General features: G+C 32.2%; 1 pseudogene; it reads right to left on the bottom strand.

Annotated features, from left to right (window-relative positions):
* Nucleotides 1-8096: 8096 nt before the first annotated feature.
* Nucleotides 8097-19682, bottom strand: part of LOC149557832 (U-box domain-containing protein 45-like) — a 58405-nt pseudogene continuing 46819 nt past the window's right edge.

The following is a 19682-nucleotide window of genomic DNA, read 5'->3' as shown; positions in this document are numbered from 1 at the left end:
TAACACATATAATTAATATCAGCCATATTGTGTGGTCAATTTGCTTCCTTCACATTCTCTTCATGAATTGTGTGTTTGCAAACATTCTCTTCTAAGACTCTGTCGAAGAAAATATTAACCATTTTGATGGAATTCAAAACAACCTTATTTCTCAGAAGATGGCATTTAATCTCAATGGTTAGCTTAGCAAGTGTTGACAAATCCATTAAGAATAATCATAAGCAATACTTATATATTGACAACATCCCACACTCAAAGTCAAGTTCAATTTCTTAAAAAAATGAAAACAACTTCAATTCTCAGAAGATGCCTTTTAACCTTTATGGTTAGCTTATCAAGTGTTAGTGAATCTATTAAGAATAACTATAAGCAATGGTTATATATTTGCAACATTTTACACACAAAGGCTATCGCATTTTCTTTAAAAAAATCAAATCTTCTTCTTTTATTATATCTGAAGAAAGATTATACACACTCAAGTGCGATAGGAACTCTTTGAGAGAAATACATTACCTGTGATAGTAATCAATCAATCAACTTTACACATGATCATGTATAAATAAACCTATATGCAGTTATCTTGCAGTTAGAACAACAATAACTACATCCAACTATCTTTATCAACGTCATTATTTGTAACATTTTGTCATTTGAACACTCATTTTATTGCTTAGTCATTTGAATTTTTTTTTTGTCGATCAGTATCAATACATTAGACATAACAAGTGCATTAATTGATTCAGTAAAGTTGTTGGTCCTAAGCAATTGGAAGTGAAATTATTCATGCCACATGTTGCTGCCACTTTGATGTACTGTTATCACCAACTACGCAATTTGGTTAACTAAGATGAGGGTATAGCCATTATATTTCTAAGTGGTCTTTGGATTGAGAAATAAGTGATTGAAATTTATATTCGGGCTTTAAACTTTGACTTTTAAATTTTTCAATTCATTCTGTACGTATCTTTGTGTGAGGGGACTGCTATCCTTGGCTCCAAAAACATGAATAGAAAGAGATCAACTTGTTCCTGAAAGACTATTTCTATTATTTGTTAAGTATTGGTTAATGATTCATTCCATGACCTATCATTAAATTTTCCAATTTAGGGGACGTCTCTTGCAAGAGCAGAGGTAACAAAGTAGTGCTCATTAAATCCAAATTTAATGTCCAGGTCGTATAGGCATATCCATGCAACTAGTACATTTGACCCTATTTTTTGACCTAAATTTTTGACCATCTATTAAAATGTTTTAAATTAGTCAGAATATGAAAGAAAAATATCTTTTTTTTTTTAAATCCATGCCCGTGTTGGTTGAAATTTCAACCAACACGAGCTTAACAATAAATAAAAAGGGTTTTGGATTGGATGTTATTCAACTCAAATTTTCCCACGCCAAAATCTCTCTTTTGATTACGCTATTGGAGGGTCAGCTTATCAAGACCTTATTCGAGTGTATGATATGAGCCGACTCCTCTCGGAGACAATAAGCTCCCCTCTTCCACTTAGCAGTAGAAACCATCAAATAATTTTAACATGGAGCATGCGGGAGTTGTACAAGCACAAGAATTGGTGAATGTGATCGACTATATTTTGGGGCTCCTAGCATGTGAATGAAGGCCATTAATGTTCAAATGATGATGAATGGAAATGAGTTCTTTTTCTCACACTTGAAGATGGATATATGGATTTTAGATTTCAAAGTGGTGATTTTTGTGCAGAGCATTTATGATTGATTTCCCATCTTGACAGTATGGAATCATGAGGTTACGGATATCAAGAAATCTATCATCCAAAGGAGTTTGAGGTTCATCGAGAGGCTTATGAGTTTCATGGAGAATGGATTTTTGACTTAAATTATTGCAGTTAGAGTTGGAGACAGAGGATGCAAGAACACTGCCACTAGCGAAGATGGGATTTCGCCAGCCACTAGGATGTGATGAATCCGGTCCTTCCTCAGCTCATCAGGGACCATAGTAACCCTAATCTCTTTCTTTTTCTCCTTATAATTAGTAAATAAAATCATCTATTGCTATTACTAATTATTCTTGGACTAATTATCTTGGAGTTCTTCTACAATGCTCTATTGATATGTGGGTTTTGTTTTCACCCTATCAATGGATCTATCACTTAATTATCACAAATTCTAAACCCATGACATTGAAAGTTACAATAAATAAGCCCCAAATATTCACTATCCATGATATATATCTAGGATGTCAAGGATTTATTGAGGGTTCTAAAATTTATTGTAACTAATAGGAAGGCATAATGAGTGGCTGAATGTTTCTCTTGGACCTGAAAAAATACTTAATACCTATATCTTGTTCAAGTTTTCAATAGCTGTACTCATTCTAATTTTTTTCTCAGCTTTAAGTTTTTAAACAATCTTTAGAGATTAGATAGATTTTTTCAATTATGTAATAGTAAGTTTAACTTGGACTATCTGGTTATTGCTTTCCATGGGAGATCAATTATACGTTGTGAATGAAGCTACTTCACAGGCTTCCTGTTATATATCTCAAAATTCAATACAGTAGCAGTGTTAAATGTTTTGTATAGTAAATAATACTTCATACATTCATTTGTATGATAACCTGGTGTCTATATACTTTGTAGGTGATTTTATCTCGCGACGAAGACCCTCCAGTTGTTAGAATAATGGATTACAGGTAATCTTTGGTAATATATTGTTTTAAAAAGACAAATGTTCTTTTGCATTTTATTTGATGAAAATAAGATCTACTATAAAGTATGGATTTAATGACGACAGATATCCATATTGGTTCTCTATAATGATAGCATTTGAAATTAATATATCTATTTCTTATAGTTCCCAACATAGTTAGAGATACTTTAGGCACTCATCTTTCTGCTATCATTGTTGGCTGTACTTTTGACTAGACTTCTATTTATCTATTGGTCATTCATAAACATTAATACAATTTCTTTCTTTCTATTAAATTATGAATTATTATTTTTGTTTCTTGCCCAAGGTAAAGTAACAATAAAACAAGGACAATGAAGGTCCATACAATTAAAATGGCACAATAATATGTCTTCCGTAACTTATTTTTTGTATATGGTTTTGTTAAAAGTTAGGAAATTGATGAGAATGTGGCTGAGAAAAGAGGTGTACAATTATATGAAAAGTGCTTTACCTAAACAGGTTAGAGGAAAGATTTAATATATAATATTTTATAGATCAGTGATGTCCAAATCCAGTAGTAACACATAATTTACATTTGGATGCAGACTATGTACCATAGTGATTGAAATTTCATGTTTTAATAAACTTTTCACAGTTCTACATCTTGAAAGATTAGGCAAGATGGTTAAAACATACGTTAAGCACTATTATTCATTTTATTTGGTGACTTCCCAATGAGAAATAAGAGAAGCTAAAAATGGTGATTGGAAGGGGTGGAATCCATTGTTGGTCCTCAGGACCAAGTCCACATACCATCCATCAAAACAAGTAAAAGCTTGGGAACAACTCTACTTAAATGCTACACCCACATATTCAAGTTTACTAATCTTAGCTTAGTCAAAATGTGAAAAGAATAAAATTAGCAGATTTTATTTTCAACATTCCATATTCAAGCATCCCATCTTGAGTTCCATCCATCATAAAAAAGAAAGAATGGATAGAACTCAGATCAAAATTGATATTTTGAACTCAAGATCATCTGTTAATTGACAGCTTATGGGATTTCTGTTAAGTGTAGTTAAACAAGGATACAAAAACATTACATTCTGCTACAAAATCTAGGATTTGATAATAGACAACCCAAAATTATTTTTCCATTTTATTATTTTTAGGCCTTGATGATAAACTCTACAATTTGAATAGCAAAAAAAAGGCTATTATAAAACCAAAAGGCAAGTGATTCTTAGGGCTATTCTATAGATATTTCTTATTTTGTGTGGGTGGGTAGTTAGTGTTTAGGACATGTTGATTATTTATTGGCTGACTGATCATTCTCTATCACAGATAGTTTGCAAAACTCATGCATATCTTTAATTTTTACTTTTAAAATCAATACAAAACTTCTTAACTTCATCAATTTATCAATCCAAAAAAAACAAGGAAAAACCTAAAATAGAAAATATTCATTTAGCAAATGACTTATACGTAATGATTACAAGGTTTGATGTTGAATTTAGAGTATGTGATAGATAAGTTGAAAATGAGGCAAATGGCATGACCTTTTACTTTCAATCTGTCAACTCAATTTGAATTTCATTCTCTGCTCTTTCATTTTCTCTTTTTTTATTTTCTTGGTTGACATTGATATCCCCTATTACTGTCATCTCCATCAGTGCTATGAGCTTTTCTACTATCTCAAAAGCCTTTCTTATCTTGTCTTCCTGGAATTCTCTGGCCCACTTGTTGGAGTGTTTTATCAGCAAATCTGGTAATTGCTGAACACAACCCTGAATAAGCTCTCTGAAGCAACTGATCATTTCATTTCCCAAGCTAGTGATTACAATGTTACCATCGTTAGAATTATTATCATTTTCCAATTCAAAGATGTAAGAATCTAAGATAGGGATGTAGACAAAATGTCAACTCTTGTTTAGTGCATGTTTCTTATAGTATCCATTCTTTTCTTTTTCATCTCTCGAGAGGAACATAGTTTTTATTGAAATTGGGACAAATAACAGTAAGTATAATATCATTATTACAATTATGATCATGCAAATTAGAAGTAGGACTCCAAGGCATCTGACCACATACCCAAGACACACTACAAGATAGTCAACCATATATCCATCTACACCGGTCAATGATTCAATCACAGGCTCTTGCGATTCATTCACAAGCCCTTGTGATTCATTCACAGGCTCTTGCGACTCATTTGGAGGCTCTTCCGATTCATTCATAGGCTCCCATTTTGCTCCCATTTGTGCAACCATTCATCTAGGTATTTCCACATTTCCAGAATCAAGATGAACAACCAAATGAATACGAGAACAAATCCTGAAAGTGTCACATAGGAAACATTATCTCCAATTTTACACTCTAAGTTTTTCATCTCGTTCTCTAATTCTTCTTTCTCTTCCTTGAGGAAATAAAAAGGGTGTTGACTCATTGTAGTCCGTTGAGCATGTCCTCCTCCATGTTGCTCAATTTTCTTTTCTAACCATCTCATGTGCTTGTCACTTCCAAACTCATCTCAAAAGCTTCAAAGTTACATGAACCAAACATATCCATCGGTTGAATGGCTATGTTCTTAGGGAAGTCCACAAATTCTAACAGATCTTTTATTTCTTTATAAGCTTTCATCATATCCTCTGCACCAACATCCATCTTCAAATCCCATTCAAACTTTGTTAGTAGCCTCACCATGATATCGATTAACACCATTGCTACCATCTTAAATGACTAATTGGAATTTTGAAGCTAATGTAGAAAATTTCCACCTTTTCCACCAACATTTAATAACTTGAACAATTCCTGGCTCTCTTGGATTTCTTGATAAACTTCTTTCATGCAAGGCTTTCTTTGGTTATAACATTTCAGATGATATTTCCATAAACGGTAGAATCTTATCACTTATTTTATCATCGCTTTTGGTAGAATTTTTCTCTTCATTAGAATGTTTTTGAAATCACTTTTGTGCTATTAAAATGCTTCGGAGACCTCTTTTTGATCTTGAAATAGCAGTGGGGATCTCTTTTGAGTGGTAGATGAATTAGGGCATTTATTGCCACTTAATGAGTGCTTGGTTTTATTGTGTTTTGAACCATGGGAAGGATGTATGTAATTGTAACGATATCTTATTTGATCAATTAGTTTATCTAATTTAATTGGAATTCGATTTCTGTTGTGGAAAATTAATTGGGGTCATGCAATACTTGAAATCTTGCTAGTGAGAAGTTTTGAGTCTAATATTAAGGGCTGATATTATTGCTGGTCAGTAACATGGGGAGGTTGTTTCTAGTATAGCTAAAGGGGCAGATTTATGCCTGCAAGTCCTGCAACAGTCATCTTGCAAATATTGATGAGGTTGTCTCTAAGGTAGGCAACTTATACTTGTAGCTTGGATTTTGCATAGGAATCACATTAATCTAAATTTTATTTGGGCTTTAGTTAGGTCAAATGGAGGGGCATTCAAGACTTCTTTAAAGTGGATGACTATGCTTTTGATTTCTTATGTGTCTAAGTTATCAAGTATATTGTTTGAAATAAGCCCATGCATTCATTGATTCTGGCCTTTCACATTTGCTGAGGTTATTTTACTTGTGTGTTTTTAAAGCATCTTAATGCAACCTCCACAACTAGTCATTGAACTAAGACATATCTTCCTCATGTATGTTGGTATTAAGGACAAAGGGACCTGCATGGCACATAGTCATTTAAAGACTTTTTGACATTTTGTTAGTAGGGGAGTAGTGAATGGTATAATCCTCCCATGTTGAGATTTTCACTGTCTAGCCACTTGTCCTATTGACAAATAATTTTGGGACATGTGATGCTCTATATGTTATCCTTGTTATTTAATTTTGACCAATGTAGGATTTAATTCAATGACAATCCAATTATATATTTGTGTCAAGTAATTGAAGGCTTCTACTAGTATTTATGGTTACATTTCATTTAGAAATTTGATTGTATTATTGTGAGTTGTCATTTCAGAAATTTCATTTTTCCACGTATATTTTGCAAATAACTACAAGAAAATGAGTTAAAATTATCACACAAGCACCTTTAGTCATCTGGTAGTAGGAGGAAAGGATGTATAATCCATTACATTTACAATTTCATCCTCTTTCTTGGGCCATATATTATATTTATGGGTCAATGGGTTTGACTCAAAAAATGTTCAGTTGAATCATGATAGCAATATCACAATTTGACTTGCTGTGGGAAATATCTTAGGCTTATCTATTGATGAGCTCAAGGGGCTTTCTAATGAATTGTTCATAAGGCACAACACTTGTTGTAGGTTATGCAAATGGGATTCCAAGTAGAGTGGTTTAAACCATGGAGGAAACTCCATAGTTAAGCCTTCTTGAGCTGGAAGAGTACTGGAATAGTTGAGCCTTTGAGAAAGTCATGGTGCTTCATCTTTGTGAGCACTTCTTCGATGCAATGAGTGCAAAGTGTTCATTCATTCTCATGAGAAATGAGTCTGTGTGAACTACTATGCATGAATCATGGCTCAATGAGTTTGACTCAAAAACTACATTGTTGAATCTTGATAGCAATATCAGAATTTGACTTGATGTGGAAAATATCACCTACTTATCAATGATTTATGTGTCTTAAGTTTTAACATATTACTTCAATAATAAATACACCTTCAAAGTTCAGAGTTCAGACAATTCTGCTTTTCATCTTCCTACAACTTTTTTTTAACTTTTGCTATCTCTAGTCCCTTGTGGACATTAATATAATTTTCTTTAATTTCTATACACAAGGTTTGGTTTGACTGTTTTCTTTTGAGATTTTATCCTGAAGTTCATTTGGTAATGCTAAACTGTATTGATCTTTAAGCTTCCTTTAGAACTCAATGATTTCTTTTTTGAGGGTGATTTCTATTTACTTGTTCTACCCACAGTTTCCATCGTCTTCTTTCTCATGGGACATGACAATATCGTAGGCATAATCTTCTTGGTTAATTGGAATGTGCCTTCTGATCCATGCCATGGAGGATCCAATTTAAGTCCTTTGTATGATGATAACTTATAAAGTGGCTATAAACCCCAGATGTAATTCCTTCAAACAAAGAGTAGCACAAGAAATTTATTAATTTTTTCCATAATCTGTACAATATTTGTTAATTATTGTGCATTATGGAATATGTACAAATGGTATTGCATCTAGTCCAATTGAAGGTATTCCTAGAATGGACATACTTTCACCCAAGGAATTCCTAGGTGATCTTCGAAAAAACCAACCTCTTTATAAAGAAGGAGATAAATGGGATGTTGCTATGGCGATCATCTATTTGGCATCTAACACTGGTTAGTATCTCTTGAACCTATCTAATAATCAATATTCAAATCTACAACTCTGGCCTCATATTGATATTTTCCTACAAGTCTACAAAATAATGTTTGAATAATATAAGAGGGCATTTGTTGATTTCAAAGTACATCTCTTAAAACCAGCTAACAATGGTCAAAGCTCTTGGTGCATAGCAATGAGAGTGTAGCCACTGATTGTTCTTGTTCCTTAGGGGTGCCTGTATCAAGCAGCTCTTTTATAGTCACGATGCAACCATCAGTATTGGCAATCACTATTCTTCCATCTTCAATGGTAGCTAGATTATATAAGATGCTAATGCAAATTTCTATAAAATCAACTTCACAAACAGTGAGGAGATGAACAATCTTGGAAATGACATCTGCTGACACCATTCTAGACTAATTTTCAGCATTTGTGGATAAATGATATAATGAGTTTAGAGCATCTTGTCTACATTGGCAGGAGTTTGAGCTTAGTAGTATAATTAGGCAAGGAATAGCTCTCGAGGAACCAATGCTTGCCTTATTGTCATCCCGACTAGATAGTGCTAGTAAAACTGCCAATGCTACTTCAGCTGCTTTCGAATCAAGAAGATTCAATAACAATGGAACTACACCTGAAGATAGAATTGATGCCTTGTTCCTAAAAAATAAAAATTTCAAGAACACTGTAAGAAATTTGTCGTAGATTTTACATGAATACATTTAAACAATTGATTGCTAAAGATGGTTGAATGAAATGCCAAAAACTGTTTCAACATTTCAGATTAAAATTGTCTACCTATTATTGTTCCAAGTTATTTTGAGAAGTGTCAATGCCCCTACTTCTTGAGCCTTTGTATCTAGTGCATCTACAGAAGACTGCAGGAAATTCACAAGAGAAGAAATAAAATGATTGGCACCCATATAAGAGCAAGCACCATCATCCTTACACAATAATGCAACTTCCTGTGCAGCTGCACACTGTACTCCTAAACTTGATGAATCAAGGTTTGCAAGCAACCTTTCATACTTTTCAGTACTCTGATTTTCTAGATTTTGAGCGTCCACCATATTGTAAGTCAAAGAAGGGTCTATACCACTAATTTGTATCAATTTTCCTTGTATAGATAAAATTGTGGACTTAGAGGAGATGTTATGATCTAAAGTGGGAGTTGATAAAGCACCAACATCTCCCTCACCAAAATTTGCAACTTGGTCATCATCTGATGATCCCACCTTGACTCTTTTCAACTAACCATTAGCAACACTTTTCATGGAATCTGACTACTCCCATCTCCAGTATATCAGAGGCAAAGAAATTGGGGGAGGTGGTTCTGGAACTCTGATACCATTTTTCTCACACCAAATCCCAATTAATCCCTTCACACAGTAGTTAGGAGTGACAAAAAGATACGATAATTTTTGCTATGTTTTTGGGCATGTATCGTTACCCTCACTGAACCATTTCTCTATGCATACTCTTTCATATGTTTGACCAGAGCGAGTGATCACAGGATCCGACATTAACTATAAGGAAATTGGACATCTAAATTCTTCAGGAACTGCTGGCAACATTCCCATGGAACTTCTAAGAGTTTCCTTGGAACCCAATTTGAATGACTAGATTTTACAATCATCCTGGTCCCTCCTCCTGCTATTAACATGAGCTTCATCCAAAGAACTGCTGACTGTAGGAGAACATGGATCGGAGTACTGAGAATCAACATCATCCATACATTCATTTGTGAAAAGCTTGTTGTATTTTCTTAGGATGTGTAGGAGGTATGAAATAATTGATTCTTTTCTCTTGTCATCCTCACAACGAGATTTATCAAGTTGCTTCCTCAAACTTCTCTTCTCCATTGAAATTGTTTTAGGAGATACTATTCCAAACCTTGTAGTTGATTGATGGAAAGCTTCTAGTTCTGATATATGATTTAGACCACTGACATCCTTGTCCTGTTGCAACAATGTTATAAGATCCCTACCGATTTCCTTTTCTGTGGGTTCAAGAGCAAATGTTGCTTGTTCGAGCTCCTTGAGAATTTTAGTAATTTGCACAAAAATATGACCTTTGGTATATATTAAATTAATAAATACTAAACAATATACCATTGCATAGGATTTTGACTGCACTTTCTAAAAAGAACAAGTATAACACATTATGATAAAGTTAAAATTTATCTTTCTGATCACATTTAGTATATATTGGAACAAACCACTTGAACAATAGAATTAAAACATATACTTACCAACAAAAGGAAAACTACAATGCATAGAATTTACCAAAATATTTCACTTATTCATCAACATTATTTTATTCATAACATAAAATTTCTCTGTTTTGAAAAATGATAAGTTAATTTTTTATTTAAGGCTGAGTCATTTAGCTTTTGGCATGGTATTATTGAAGTAAATGCTAAAAATCACTATTGAAAGAAAAATCTATTAAGAAATACAACCCAATCTATTAAGAAATATAACCTGTACCATACCCGCATAGAATTGTTCTTTCTTTCTTGAATATTTTAAGCTACTAAGTCTTTTAGGTCTCAAACATGAGTGATTTTGATGTGTATTGTGCAGAGTGTTAAATAGGTTGTACACTTCACATCCAAGTATCCAGCTATTGAGATAATCACAAAAATGGAGGAGCATTCAAAGCCTTTTGATTTCAATGTTAAAAGAAGAGATTAAAAGGTTATATTTTTTCCCTAAGATTCTTAGTTTTAGTATAGTCTTATTAGTTTTGGCCATATTAACCAACTTGTCTTATCCGTCTAGGTCAAATAATATTCTTTTAACAAACATTCTGTAGTACCAATGTCATGCTCACATTTCCTTGTGAAGGATGAGTTTGTGATGTGGTGACCTTGACAAGAAACTTTGGTTGAAATGATAGTCTTCCAGCAAAAAATTGGTGGGATCAGTATGAGAATGGTTGCATTTGTCAGTTTTTGACTCTATTAGCAGCATGCAGTGAAGGATAAAGTATCTGCATGGGTTATCAAAAGACACTTGTGCTTACAAAATTGAATATTTATATTCACTGGAAATGGTTTCTTTGACTGTTTTGACCTCTTTAAGGATCCAAGCACAGGCTCAGGTCACAACTCCCCAGATATTTAATGCATTGAACTTGAGTAGCATTTTTTTGAAATTATATTCTTGCTTTTAAGAAAAAAGCTGAGATTGAACTGAATCTGCCTAGTCTAAGGTAATTAAGACAACAGATGTAGTACTCCATATTGATTTAGTAATTGGTTCATTAACAAAGTCACTTCTTCTCATGATGTTGATGTGTATTGACTGCTCTTCAACTTCTTCCATGTATGATGCAGATTGATATCTTAGCTACTAGTGAAAATAGTTCTAAATGATGATTTATCCATAGTTGTGATTCTCTAATATGAGTACTTTCCTTCATCTAGGAATGATTTCTCAATACTAGATGTCATGCTGAGGATCCTTCACCATTTGATCATGGATAATCTTGTGATGGTTATTGCTTTACAATTTACATGTTGACTAGTTTGAAGATGTTATGCTGACTGTCCTTTTGAATGGTTTACCCATACAACATAAAGTGTTTGATGTTGATGAAAGCCTATATATGAACTACTTGAGCTCCTCCTTTCCTCTTGTTGGTAGTTGTAATGATTTTTATGCATCCATAAACAAAATCCACATCAACCTCTGATTGAAGACAACACAATTTATAGTTTAGAAACTATCATGTGTATGCCTATTGCTTGATGAAGATAAATAATGACTTAATCCCTTTATTTTTTCATCTCCTATGCTACATCTTCTTAGCATGAAAAAAAAGGTTGTGATGTGTTTAACTATTCGTCATCTAGTGGTGCTGATGTATGTAACTTGATATCTTTTTGTTTTGATTTGTTTAATTTTGTAACAATATTAACTAGTTCTTGTTGTATTCAGATTGGTGGAGGTTCTTACTCATCTTTGTATTCAAGTCATGGCATGGGTGGTGGATACTTAGGTGGTCATGGCTCATCCTATTATTAAGCTGTAAGTATAATTGTCAGATTTTCTACTATAAAATTTTAGTATCTAATAGTAAAGTCTAATCTTTTGTTTGTGAGACCTTACTGTGGTTTGAGTAGTAGACTACATAGCTATCTTAGTATGATGTCTCTTTAACACATCTCTATGACTTACAGATATGTGATCATGAGGTTGCCATAGCCTGGAATAGAATCAGGCTATGAGAGGCATAACTTAATTTTTTAAAGGCAACACTCTTTTTATATGAGAAGAGGCTCTTGTAGCTTGAGGTGGCTGAATGAGAATCAAAGTGCAGAAATATTATACAAGCTACTAGTTGGTAGCTTGAGAATTTGAAGAGATTCTGGTGGTTACATTTACTATTTCATAAATGAAAGATATTAATATCTCAGGTGTGGGAAGGCATTGGATGGAAGATGAGTAGTACATTATTGTTTACTTGTATCTGGAACTTTGCTATTTTTGTAGAAATTTTCATAGAATGACTCTTACAGATAGAGGTTCTATGCATCATCTCCAAGTGCATATTACAAGTACATTTTAGTATTATGGATCTTACGCTGATCTACAAATGTTTGCATGCCTTTCTAGCACTTTTAATGATGGGATGTTGTTATATCAGCAAGATATATCTAAGTTTGAATTGGTATATGGAAAACTGGAAGATTTCCTTTGTGATTACTGCAAAGTGCTTCATTATGCCCTTGATACTGACAAAGCCTACCATTAGAAAGAATGTTGGACGGTTTTCTTATAATTGTAGAATCTTAACATATGGTTGTTCAAATTTTGTATCTCCTAAATGATTTCCTTTTAGCATATAACTTGTTGTGCATAGTTGCCAAGTTTGCTTATTGTATCGAGCATATTAATGAAGAAGCATATTAGTTACTGTCGATATTTTTCCGGCATTCTATGAAACAGTTCACATGCCTTGCGTATGATATGAGATTTTGCATGCATCCTGCACTCTCTCATCTAGCTGATGATGGATTATGGAGAGTGATCTGAAACGATGACGCTAAAAAAAACACAATCAAATCCAAAATGAACTTGCATTACAAATGGATTGTGGAAATCTGATATTGTTGATTTTGCACGCATGTCTACCAGAACAATCACTCTCCGTATTCCATCACTCAGCCAGATGAGAGAGTACAAGATGCATGCAAAATCTCATATGATACGCAAGGCATGTGAACTGTTTTATAGAATGCCTAAAAAAAAAATTTACACCAACGCATTGGTAGAAATTTCTACCTTCATTGGTCGAAATTTCTACCTTCAATGGTCAAAATTTTTGACCTTCATTGATCGAAATTTCTACCTTCAATGGTCAAAATTTTTGACCTTCATTGGTCAAAATTTCTACCTTCTTTGGTCGAAAATTTCTTCCTTTTTTGGTCAAAATTTTGACCAATTTTTGACAAAACTTGCACAATGGCTATGGAAGTTTTTCGACCAAAGTATTGTTTGAAAATTCAACCAACTAGAAGGTTGGTCAAAATTTTGACCGAAAAAATTCTAACCAATGGGTTGGTCGAATTTCGTCAAATTTTGGTCAAAAAATGGGTTGAAATTTCAACCAATAATGGTCAAAAAATGGTCTCAGATGTACTAGTGATTGACAATTTGCATTTTAGATACATAGAGATATATTAGATCTATAGATGTTTATTCTTGAGATGCGTATATGTGTATATATGTGTATTTTTTTGTGTTATAGCTATAGAACATGATCTTGAGACGTGTGTACATGTATATCAATTATCAATTAGTAGGAAGTTAGAAAGATACATATTTCTTAAATTATCAATTACTAACCCTCTAAAGAAAAATATTAGTTTTATATGGATAAAAATATGTTAATCAGGTAAGCCAATACATTATTTAAGAGAACTTTTACAAAATATAATATTAAAAATAATATTAATTTGAACTTTAAGAGTACATGACCATAGATGTAATAAAGTAACATTAAAATATATAGTTTTTTAATAAACTAACCTAAATGATAACTATGAACTTATAATCTTACAATTTTAAAAACACATGTTTAATTTTCACTTATGAAATTCAATCTAGTTTGAAAAAAAGTTGATAAATGAATTTAAATTATTAAATTCATCCATGGTACAATTAATTTAAATTATTAAATTAAATAATTTTTTAATAAACTAAATTTGATAATTAAGAACTTATGATCATATAATTAAAAACACATTTAATTCAAGATGATATTCAATAGTTTGAAAAAAAGTTGATATTTAAGAATTGTAACATAGATAATGAAATTGTGTAAGTTCAAAATTGTAACATAGATAATGAAAGTGTTGTAGTATGAAAAATACATAAAGGGTATGCAAGACAAGCAAGCAATGTTTGAAGTATGTGATGCAGTCTCTAATTTGTGTCCCGAGGAACTAATTGGTTTTGGAGTTCCTGGGAAACCTATTGGCCAGTGTTCAAAGGAAATTAATGCGTTCATGCAAGGGCCACCTTTTTTCTACTATGAGAATGATGCTTTTGCATCAAAGGATATTTGGAAGACAATATCCGAACAATTTAATAGTGTTCAACTAGAGTTGATGGACTCAATGTTCTTTTCAGTTTCCAGAAGAGCAAGAGGGTATGTCCATAATGTTCCAATAGAAGAGCAATTTCAAGTAGAACCTCTCCCCCCCATGACTATTCAGGAAGCACTTCTACAAATAAAAAGTATTGGCCTTCATGGGATCAGAGGACAAAATTGAATTCCATAGACTCAAGACGATGTGGCACTATCCTTATTGATCAACTGAGAGTTATGATTCAAAATTCATGAGGGCAATTGCAAGATAGTGCATAGAAATATATACTTCAAAAGTGTGAAGAGTGGAATTTGGTATGGGTGGGGCCAGGTGACATCATCCCTCTAGAGCTTCATGAGATAGAGCTTATATTAGGATTTGATAGAGATCACACTCGTGGAACTTCTTGTCTGACTGATCGCTTATGTTGTTTGGGTAATTCATTCCAAATAGATACAATTGCATATCATTTATCAGTCTTGAAAGCATTATATCCTAATGGTAGCAGAGTACTTTCTCTATTTTCTGGTATTGTTGGAGCAGAAGTTGCTCTTCATCGACTTGGGATACATTTAAGTTCTGTTGTATCTATTTTTTAATGAGTTTCCTCACATTGTGATGGAAGTGAGGAAAATAATGCACTCAAAAGCCTCAGCTAATAATTTTTCCTGATCAATGTGTAGGCTCATTTTTTTGTAAATAGCTCAACGTTAATAGACTACTTGAAAAATGGAAAAGGATTTTAACTAGAACAGAATGTTCTCTACTGATTTTAAATTGTCAAATCAAAGGATTACATACCCTAACTAAGAATAGTAATTTTTTTCATTTTCAAACTATTTTTATAAAGGTCTACAATCAGAAAATACTTTTTTTTTTAATGAGAGTTCAATTTTTAGTCATCGAACGAATTTCTTTGAAATAACTCTAAAGTGGTTTGTTGTGGAAGCTTATCATAATAATAATGTTTCTAATCTTCTTTAACGAATGGTTTTTAATTAGAAATTTTGAAGGACCTCTGTGGGCTTAGAAAGTATGCATTCTATTTTACAATGATACAAAATCACCATATTTATTGTTTGCAACTACTTGAATTTCCTTCGAACTTTTAAAGGTGGAGTATGGAGAATCGTAGATGATTAAGGGAAACCCTTTTCTTAGCTAGGAAATTCTATAGTGATGCTATTTCGTGTATTAGATTCCAAGCAGTCTCACACAATTCTTTTTAAAAACAAGTTCTTACTTTTTCTATGCTAATCTTGTTAAACCATAACTATAAAACTAATTGAATTTCATTCTTAACAATGAGTACAATTGAACCTAACCCTAAATCTAGTTAAGTAGAAAAATAAATATAATTTATCACTTATGAAATTCAATCTATTTTTTAATTAATTAAAGAAAATTAAGAACTTACAATCTTACAATTAATCTAAACACATTTAATTCAAGATGAAATTCAATAGTTTGAAAAGAAGTTGATAATTAAGAATTGTAACATAGATAATGAAATTGTGTAAGTTCGAACTAACTTCTAGCCTATTTATATCAAGTTGTTAAATTATTAAATTCATCCATAGTAAAATTAATATTATAGTTTTTAAATAAACTAATGTCAACTAAGACTCAAATATTCAAATTAAAAACAAAATTTCACCAAAGTTGATATTCACAATTTCACCATAGTACAATTGAAAACACATTTCACCAAAGTTGGTAGTCAAATTATTATAAAATAAATCTCAAAGGTCTAATCAACCATGATGTACACTTATAACATGCAATATTTTTTAATGATCTTCACTATCTAGTCTCCACTTGCGACGTACATGTTTAAGTTTGACTGGATGTAAACAAAGCCCTATAGCAACGACTAGGTGGCTATATTGTAAAACCTTGTTTTCAGGTTGATAAACAACAAAGTGTATTCCATGTTGGACTATTTTGTCTTGCTTCATATATGTTCCCTCTATCACAATAGAACCTGTACGACAAATTTAAGTGTTTTAAAATTTGACAGATATGAAGTTACCTAGATATATATATTTATTTAAATATATATGTGCATGCACATGTATATGTATAATTTACCTATGGGGAACAACATTCCATCACTTTCTTCAGGGTGACATAAATGTTTCCTCTCTGTAGTACATCACAATAAATAATAACTGACACCTTCATGATTTCTAGGCTTGGCAATCACTGCAAAGACATCTCTTGCATAACAAGTATACATGAATGCATGTGTACAATATATATAAGACAGTTGAAATTGATAATTAAATAAAAAGTTGAGATTAATTTTTATGATACTCACCCACTTTTACCAATCTAGAGATATGATTATAATAATTAGAAATCAATGGAATATCATCAAAATTTTCATCTTCTTTATCAAATGTATCAGTAACATCAAGTGGTACCGAAATCCATGCACCTGTATACCCATGTGTCTGATTGATGCATTCTTCATAGTTTTCATTAATGCAATTGTCACAAAAACATGAGTATTCTCTTTTCTTCAATGTCTAATTGCAATTATCTATACTCATGACTGAATGTAAGGAACATGTCCATTCTATCCTCTTGCACCCATGAATGTTTTTTCTATTAACACTTGAAAGTTCGTTAAATTGAAAATATATAAAAATTAAATTTAATGAATTCAAAAATAGAACTTAACAATAAAATTTTATAATTTAATTGCATAAAAGTTAACCAGATGTACACATCCATACCTATTATCTCCCATAAAACTCTATATGGTGTATGTTGACTCATTGTTGATGATGTCCCGACCTCATCTAGTGCAAAATGAGTCTTACACCATTCAACAACATCATGTGCATCATTTTCACGAACTCCCTGATAATTCATTTGATACTTTTGCAAAGCATGTTTGATGCAAGCTCTAGCACCATCATGTTCACCTTTTCCATGGCCACTCTCAAAGAAATTCCATATGTGTTTTATATTCTCATTTCGATGATATCTACACAATGCATAAAATGTTCTAGATGATTTAAACTATGCGGCACATCCATCAAACCAAACATAATGTTTATCAACATTTATGTTTCTTTCTTTCAAATAAGAAAAGAATTTATTGAAGCAATGTTCTACATAGTGAATGTCATGTTCTTTATCATCAGTTATATAAAAATGATATTCCTTTATAATTACTTGCGCTTGAGCTGTACTTTGAACACCATCCAAATCTAATTGTGCATGTCTATAAAAAACATGTACCATAATAGTGACTTGCTTATTAAAGTAATAATCTGGTTGAATTTCTTTCTAATGAACAAATGAATAGTTCTCTGCAAAATCAACAACTGATACAATTGTTCCAAGTGGAAAGTTATCTCTCAGAGTTTGAAACTGTTGTCCTTTCCACTTTGCAAAAAATGCATGACAAATATAAGGTTGAATCAATTTCTTAAATATGTCCATATATGTTAGAATAGGCAACTCCTCTTCAACATATTCCAACCTTTTTGTTTCTTCCCCAACTTTGTTTCATTCTTGATAGACTTGTAACTTTTGCAACTCAGAGTTTGAAACTATTGTGCTTTCCACTTTACAAAAAATGCATGAAAAATATAAGGTTGAATCAATTTCTTAAATTTGTCCATAAATGTTAGAATAGGCAACTCCTCTTCAACATATTCCAACCTTTTTGTTTCATTCTTGACATAATTCTAACTTTTTCAATTCAATATTTTTGTTACATCAATATTTTTAGTTTTCAAAGGAAATAGAGCCAATTCACCACATGTTTCACATAATCCTTTGATGCAATTTATTTTACCAATTGGATCATCTATGTTGTCACACAAAATGGATGATAGAAACTCACTTCTCCTACTAGGAGGACCAACATGAAAACCATATGTGTCTTCTATAAACTTTTGAAATAGCTGATAGTGGAGATCAAACTCAATATGACGACGACAACAAGTTTCAAACACTTTGTTCGACCTCAAAAAGTATGGCTTCAATTTTTCAAACAATGTTTGACCAACTTTTACATTAGGATGTTCATTACAAAACGACACATATAACTCGTGTTGTGTTGTATCCAACCAATGTTTTGTATGATGTTCATATTGACCAAGTGCAATCTTATGCCTGATAACATCTCTACTATTTGATGAAGGACTAGTGTTATCAATCTAAAATGATATGACTAAATTTTTCAATAACTCTTCAATTCTATCAGAGCAAGGTGCTCTATGCATGATTGCCCAGTTGCCCTCCATAGTACTATCATCCACAATTAATCTTCTCTTAAAATATTGTCTCATTGTTTTCCTACTAAAACCCATTTCAGATGAAATTGAAGATATTTGTCTATTTTGAGACATATTTTTACTTACAACAGACATCAACATCACTTTTCTTGCCACAAACTTATCCTTAGTTTGAGAGTGTTTTCCAATGTTTCTCAAACCTTGTTTAACATTTTCAATCAAATTAGTTTGCAGCTAGAAAATCTTCTCTTCTTTGATGTTGTGTTTACACCTAACAATTTCAATGCCTCTTGCAACTTTTTTTGTGTAATCAAAAGTGAAAGCAATTGGGCTTGTTCAAGTGTTATCAAATTGAGTCATAATTTCTCTTATCTTCTTCTTCATTGACCTTTTCTTAGACAAACTTAATGGTTGAACACTAGCTGCAAGTTTTCTCAATTTATCTACATCCATTTTAAGTAAATGATCTAAATTCTTAGGAGAAATACCATACTTTATAGATTGGACAATATTTAAGAGTTCATCCATAGGGTCAATGCATGAAGTTGGGTCTCACTTTTGGCCAAAAAGTGGAAGTGTTTTTCCTGTTTTTGAAATTTTTTGTCAATTGATGTCAAAATTTGAGGTATTTAGAAATTGAATATTCAAAAACTCCAGAAATAAAATTTTTAGTGTTCAAAATCTAGTTTTTGAATATGTAATTTATTTGTGCATCCATATGATAGATTATTTTTTTGGTATGGATCTTTAAAAACAACTTTTTCAAAATGCCTATTTTAGGACCATACCATGCTTGTGTACAAACACCATAATTTGACACAAATAAATGAATTTTTACAAATCCTTTTAAATGGAATTACCTAATA

The sequence above is a fragment of the Cupressus sempervirens genome, chromosome 5 (assembly GCF_028749045.1).
Source record: "Cupressus sempervirens isolate cs-2001-9-10 chromosome 5, ASM2874904v1, whole genome shotgun sequence".
Taxonomy (NCBI): domain Eukaryota; kingdom Viridiplantae; phylum Streptophyta; class Pinopsida; order Cupressales; family Cupressaceae; genus Cupressus; species Cupressus sempervirens.
This window is presented reverse-complemented; position numbering and strand designations above follow the sequence as displayed.